The sequence below is a fragment of the Sinocyclocheilus grahami genome, unplaced genomic scaffold, assembly GCF_001515645.1.
Source record: "Sinocyclocheilus grahami isolate Dianchi unplaced genomic scaffold, SAMN03320097.WGS_v1.1 scaffold250.1, whole genome shotgun sequence".
In the NCBI taxonomy this organism is placed as follows: Eukaryota; Metazoa; Chordata; class Actinopteri; order Cypriniformes; family Cyprinidae; genus Sinocyclocheilus; species Sinocyclocheilus grahami.
Genome location: NW_015505429.1, coordinates 59313 through 66313, shown reverse-complemented (window position 1 = coordinate 66313; position 7001 = coordinate 59313).

Here is a 7001-nt window from a genome sequence, read left to right as displayed (position 1 = left end):
TCAAACTTTTTCGTCTGTGCTTACATCACATTATGACGCTGACTGCACAGCAACGCAACATGTTACTACTTTTCAAACATTTTGACATGCCATATTTATATACACACGGGATCGCCATGGAAACATCACTGCAATAACCTTCCCCCTTGCTTATTATGTTGCCATGGCAGCCATCCCAGAATAGTCCTTTTCAGTTTGTCCCTCACTCGTGTTTATGACTCACAACCTGCAGGGGAAACCACAATTCAGTGTGTATCTCATGATGTTCCTCCCCTACATTTGCACTAGAACATTAGTACTCGATCTCAAAGAGGGGAACTCCATGATAACACAAAAAATGTGACTATGGAGACCACAGTGATCAAAACCATTTGAAAGGGGGATGGGGCAAGATTTTTTTTACTTAAGAGAGTTTCTAGTATTTAATGAAAGCATATACAAATTCATAACTAAAACAAAACATTATCGGCCATTTGGCCTTATCACATGAATATTGTGGCAGAATGTCTGTACTCATACACTACTCATGCAAAAACGTTCCCATCCTCCATACTAACAGATGTGCCAACTGTAATAATAATAATTGCTGTCTTCAGAAGTAACCTACATACACAGGTAGCCCACGCCCTTGCTGTGCAACAAGCCCTCCCACAAAGAACAGGATGGACCTATTGAAAACTCAAAACTTTGTCTTTGTTTTGTGGTGTACTCTAGATACAATAACCAATAAGTCTGTTATGCCTCAGCAGTGCTGAAAAACACCTGGCACCAATGTGTCAACAGTATCTAAATTAATATGCACACCTGTCTGTTAAAAGGGATGTGTCTTTTGAAGTAGCGCATGTAGATTATTTTAGGAGGAGTGAATTTATATATATATTTTTTGGTTGACATTTATAGCTTTCGATAATAGCTTCCGTCTTTTTCATATATTGCATGTATGAAAAGGACTTTAACAAAAGCCAAAAATGTCAGAAAATATACTTTTAAATCAAATATTTTTTTTTTAGAAAAAAAATTATTTTAAATGTTGAAAATGTTTTTAATTGTTTTTTAAATATCTGCATGCATTATTAAAAATGTCATATATTTTAAAAATGTATTTCAATTAATTGCAGATTTTTTAAAACATTTTAAATATCTGTAGTTATCTAAAAAATATATTTTAGTATAGGGATAATATTATTTTAGGATCAAATCAATTGCAGATATTTAAAAAAATATATATACTGTAAATATCTGTAATTAATTATAAATGACCGATATTTAAAATACATTTTCTAAATTAATTTAAATCAGTTGCAGATATTAAAAACATGGAAAATATATGCAATTAATAAAACAATGCAGATATTTAATTGATATCAAAACATAAAATAGGTAATTAAAAAGATTATTTAAATTAAAAATGATAAAACAAAATTTTTAATGCAGAATTTAAAAACATATTTAAAATAATTGAAATTAACAATTGCAGATACTGAAGAAATTAAATTATCATTATTATTACTAAATTATTAAATTAAATGAATTACAAATATTTAAAATACATTTTTAAATCAAATGTACGACATAAAATACACCCATAAAATCCAGTTTTCTTTACCTATTAAATTCACTGTATCTTCAAACCATGTTTTCCAGACTAATTCTACCGTTTGCGTTTGGGGAACCAAAACTACCCGTCAACTGATCAGTTGTGAAAAATGGAATATTTTCTAACAATGCAACTTTTATTGCTTGACCGGGCAGGACTATGATTTGTGGCCATTGTGCGGCTGTGGTGAGCATCAATGAAAGCTTTCAGACATTATATTAGAGAGTATGTGTACTCCCTGCAGTAAAACTAGCTGTTCTCTGATTTATAAGTAAAACACAAGCAAGAGTGCACATTTGAGATCACTTTGTTCTGTTCTTTAAACTTCAAATAAAGTGGCTCCTCTTATCCTCCAGAGTTGATCCCAGGACACACCCAAAAAATTCATCCTCTCTGCCCCTCCCTGTTCTTTTCCCTTCCTTCGCTTCTCGGTACAGCGCTGCTGCGTGCATTGTAGTCATACGGGATGACTCACCCTGACACACCAACACTGACTGCTGTTATTCACACTAGTTCCTACAGGCAGACACACCTATGAGCCACTCACCAGGAAACACCCGTTCCCACATATCCTAGTATTGAACTATTGAGATATTTTTCAGGACTACTCCAGCATCATTGGGTAACTCGCTTTATCCAAATGAAAAGCATGAGATCCTCTCGTTTAGCTTACGGTGACTAATCTCTCAAATATGCATTTGCCTCACAGAGCTTTGTTGCATTTGCTGTGGCCATTTCATGTCTTTTTCTTTTTTTTCCTCTCCTCACATGGTTTTGGAGCCCTGCAGAAAAGCATGACTGTTTTGTTCCTTGACATTCTTCGCCTGTTTGTGATCCAAATGTTTTTATTGCATTGGGGAGACAAAACTCCTACACCGTGGAGAGAACACTGGAGCATATGCACACTGTTCCAGTTGTTTCTCGACTCAAACGTTTTGTCTATTCTTCTGGTTACAGCACATCCAAGAAGGTTTTTAAGTACTGACTTCTGCAACTTAATTCTTGTGTATTTCCACTTATTTACTCAAAGCACCACGCGCCACTCCCTTTGTTTCTTCAGTATAACTCCGGCTCTGGTTTGGAGAATTCGTCTTCTGCTTATCATTACATAGCCCTGAATATGGGTGTGACACGTGGAATTGTTCACCAAGCGCCTCAGGGTTCTCTCTCTGTGCCTGTCTTTCTGTCTTTCCGTCCAACCACCCTCCCACCCCAGAACCACATATGCACACCTACGCCGTTTACCTGCATTTCTGGCATGATATATATCTGAGGCTGCTGAAACATTCACTTAAATTAAGTAACCACAGACGTCTTACGCAATCAAATGCGAATTAGACCTTGTGAAACCTATTTTGTGAGATTAGGGCAAGTTAAAACGAAGCAGAACTATTGTAGAGAGAGCAGAGAGAGGGTTGTGGAGGAACATGTGAGATGCTTCAGAGAAAAACAGCTTTTTGACGGGAATGATTGATTGATTTGGTCGCTGCAGCAATAGAAGGCCTTGCAGTACACATAACCCAGAGAGAACTGTAAAAGTGTCAATGGCAGGGTATATAGACGGAACGTCTGTTGAGTGTTCCAGGTCTTCCAGGTATCTCATCAGCCATGCAAATCCTGTGAAGTTTAATTGCTTCAGGTTAGGTATACATTTCACTTCACTTTCCTCTTAGGCTTACTTTTTATCTAAAAATGTCATACATTTTAAATGCCCAAAATATATTTGAAATATATGCTATATGTTGTAAACAGCAAAGGCCAATGAAATATATATTTGAAATAGAAAATATATTTAGTTTCAACATTCATATACCAAAAAAATCTCAGAGGCAAGAAAATACATTTCCAGTCTCACAGTATTGCCTACATTTAGGTGAAATGCAAACAGAGTTCAAAAATAGATTCATAATAATTACATTTTTCATAATGAATTTTAAAAATATATTGTAATTTTGTCATTTTTTAGAAGACTGCAAAGGTATGTTCCTTATTGATTTTTATTCAAATATGTTATACGTTCACATGTGTTATTGATAACAAATGTTACATATATTAATGTATTTTCTTGGATTGAAATACGCAGATGGCAAAATATGTATTTATTATGCATTAAAAAAAATATTTATATATTTAAAATACATTTTTACAAATATGCAAAAAATATATTCGTTTGAAAATATATTTACGTAAATATATTTTGAAACATATTTTAGCCATTATATATTTTTTCATTGTTTTGAAATGTATTTAAAAATATATTTGAAAATATACAATTTTGCTGTATGGGTGTGCAGCATATATATATATATATATATATATATATATATATATATTTACATAATAGATTAAGACATTTTTGCGACGAATGTACAAAGGCACATACGATCTTTTTGCAGTATTGCATATTGCAAACAGGCTTCTTTTAGCTAGATGGAGGGAATCCATCTTCAAAAGTTTGTGCTCTGAATTGCACATTATTTGCCTCAGTGAACTGTCACAAGTTAGCCTAATTAAATTTAATTGAATACTAGATTTATAATGGTCACAGTCTTTATTATTTGAGTTAATTAGGTTCATTATTCTATTTATTACATTTATTTTGTTTGTCATTATGACCGTGTATAATTTGTGTCTGTTTTCTTACTAATAGTTTTCCTTACTTATTCAATCATAATACTAAATGTGCTAAATAAAAATAGGAAGAGTTGATAACAAACAGAGCTTAACAATACATATTTAAATAATTTCAACTGTAGGATTTCTGAGTTAAACACATGAAGCTCCGCATTATTGTAACAAATTCCTGTGACATTATTCTAGCTTTCTTGACAGCAGGGTTCTGACTCATGATTATATAACGTTGTAGAAAAACAAATACAGATTGTATTTTAGCGTATCAGTGTTATATGGTCATTTAGGCCTTGTTTGTTGGCTTCAATTCCTTTTCCAAACAGCAAACTGAATAACAAATTAGTAGCCTAATTTAGTAAATTAGAAAAGGGGGAACTGTGTGATCAGTTTGAATTAGTTGTCTTTGTACCTTGATTCAAATGAAATAAATACATTAACAAATGTATTTTTTATTTGTTGTAATGTGTTAACTTTTTAGCAAGAGATATGCACAAAAATCTTTTTGCAAAATAAATGAACACATACATAAATAAATGAAATAATAATAAAAAATAAAAAAAAAAGCAAATTTGCACTATAGTCTTTTGAGCAGATATTTCCAAGAAAAATATTTGATTATTCTAGAATATGCATTTATTTGAAAAAGCAAATTTGTCTAAAAAAGTATTTCTAAAATTACTGAAAACAATATGGGCAAATCAAAACAGTTAAACTTAACATTTGATCGCATATTATTTAAATTGTGAGTAACATCTAACATTTTACATTTAGAAAACGAAATGTAAATGGTTTAAGTTTAAAATACTTAACAACTAACAAGCTTTGTAATATTCTTGATAATGTTTTTGCCATTTTTAGTTATTCTTAGTTATTCAAATAAAACAAAAAACATCATCCAGTCATTCAACTGCAGTGATGTTTCATCAATCCAATGGTTTTAAAATGAGAATGAAACTCCTCAGAGATTTACACTGGATTTTCTATTATGAAAATGGTATGGAAATTATGCTGGACTTGCTCAAAGAGAGCACTATATCCATGTTTGCAGACACAATGAACACATTATCAAAGACAAAAAGCACTTCTTCAAATGTCTACAAATATTTGACATTTGTCATTAAAAAAGAAATCTTATAAAATAAGCTTAGCAAAATTCCTTACAAAAACTCTCATAAACAAATCCCTATACACTAATTCAAACTTTTTTACCAGAAGAACATGAAGTACTGCATGTACTGTACTCTCCAGCAGGTTCTTGTGCTGTATTACATAAGTAAATTGCACATGTAAGTTGAGCAAAATGGCATTTTGTGATAAAGCGTAAAAGTATGTACACACTGCACACATGACAGTAAGCACAAGGCACTATAAAACATATGACAGCTCAGTATGCATACACAGGACACTGTGGGAATATGACAATATGAACAAAACAGAATGTGATACGAAGGCTAGTTATCACATGGGATAGTCACAAGAGCAATATCTCAGCAACCATAAGATTTAAGGTCAAATTACACAATTTTTTGTTTGTTTTTAGAAGGGGATTGATTTTATTTGAACATCTAGTTCAGGGGTGTCCAAACTTTGGGATGGCCACTGTCCTGCAGAGTTTAGCTCCAACTTGCCTCGGCACACCTTTCTAGTATGCCTAATATAAGAGCTTGATTAGCTGGTTAAGGTGTGTTTAATTGGGGTTGGAGCTAAATTCTGCAGGACAGTGGCTCTCCAGGAGCTGGACTGGACTAGTTCAAAACCCTCTATATTCTCCTAAATTCTATTCTGCAAATTAAAATTCCAGTATCATCATGTTTTTGCTGCATCTATAATAAACCTTATTTTGCAACATGATAGTAAGCTATTTCCTGTGAATGTGCAAGACTATTGATTCATTAGCTGATAAAGGCAAATAAACAGAAGAATAAAAATGAGGCCTTCAGTGAATGGGTAAACGATTTGCGCAACAACCAAGTGTGTTTATGATCATGATAATAAATTAATCAATCAGTAAATAAAAATATTATTATAACAGACACCAGTTTGCAGTGTCAAGCAGCATAACAAACTGTTTTTGCACAGGTAGAATAACTGGAAGTGAACGACACCGGAAGCCCCGCACATTATAAATAAAAATGGCCATGCCCACTCTTACATTACAAAATAAGGTGGACTGAGTAAACAAGTGAGCACCATAAAACCAGACTAGCATCAACAGTCAAAGATATAATGAAAACTATTTTTTTCCTCCTTACTAAGATATTACGATCATGTGCCACCTAACCATGTGACACTTTATTCTAGGCAATAGATTGCAAGATAGATGTCACACTTTAGTAGCCTACTGTAAGTTTAAATCAATTTCTGTAGAGGTACGTACCTTAACATCATGACTATTTTATGACAAAAACTATTTCCACCATTAAGCAGAAAAATAAAAATCACCGAACACGCCTTTTATAGGTTCATAATTAGAAATGTGAAAACACTTAACAAATTGCCTCAATAAAGATGTGCCAATTTGCACCAACCTGATAATTAAAATGACTCTTGTCCTAAAAACACAGTTCAACATTTTAGTTAAAATCTGTTTCCAGTCTACATTCATGTGCTTTATCGCTGTGTTAAAGGGGTCATATGATGCGATTTCAATTTTTCCTTTCTCTTTGGAGTGTTACAAGCTCTTGGTGCAAAAAACTGATCTGTAAAGTTGCAAAGACTAAAGTCTGAAATCCAAAGAGATATTCTTTATAAAAGTTAAGAGTCAACCACACCC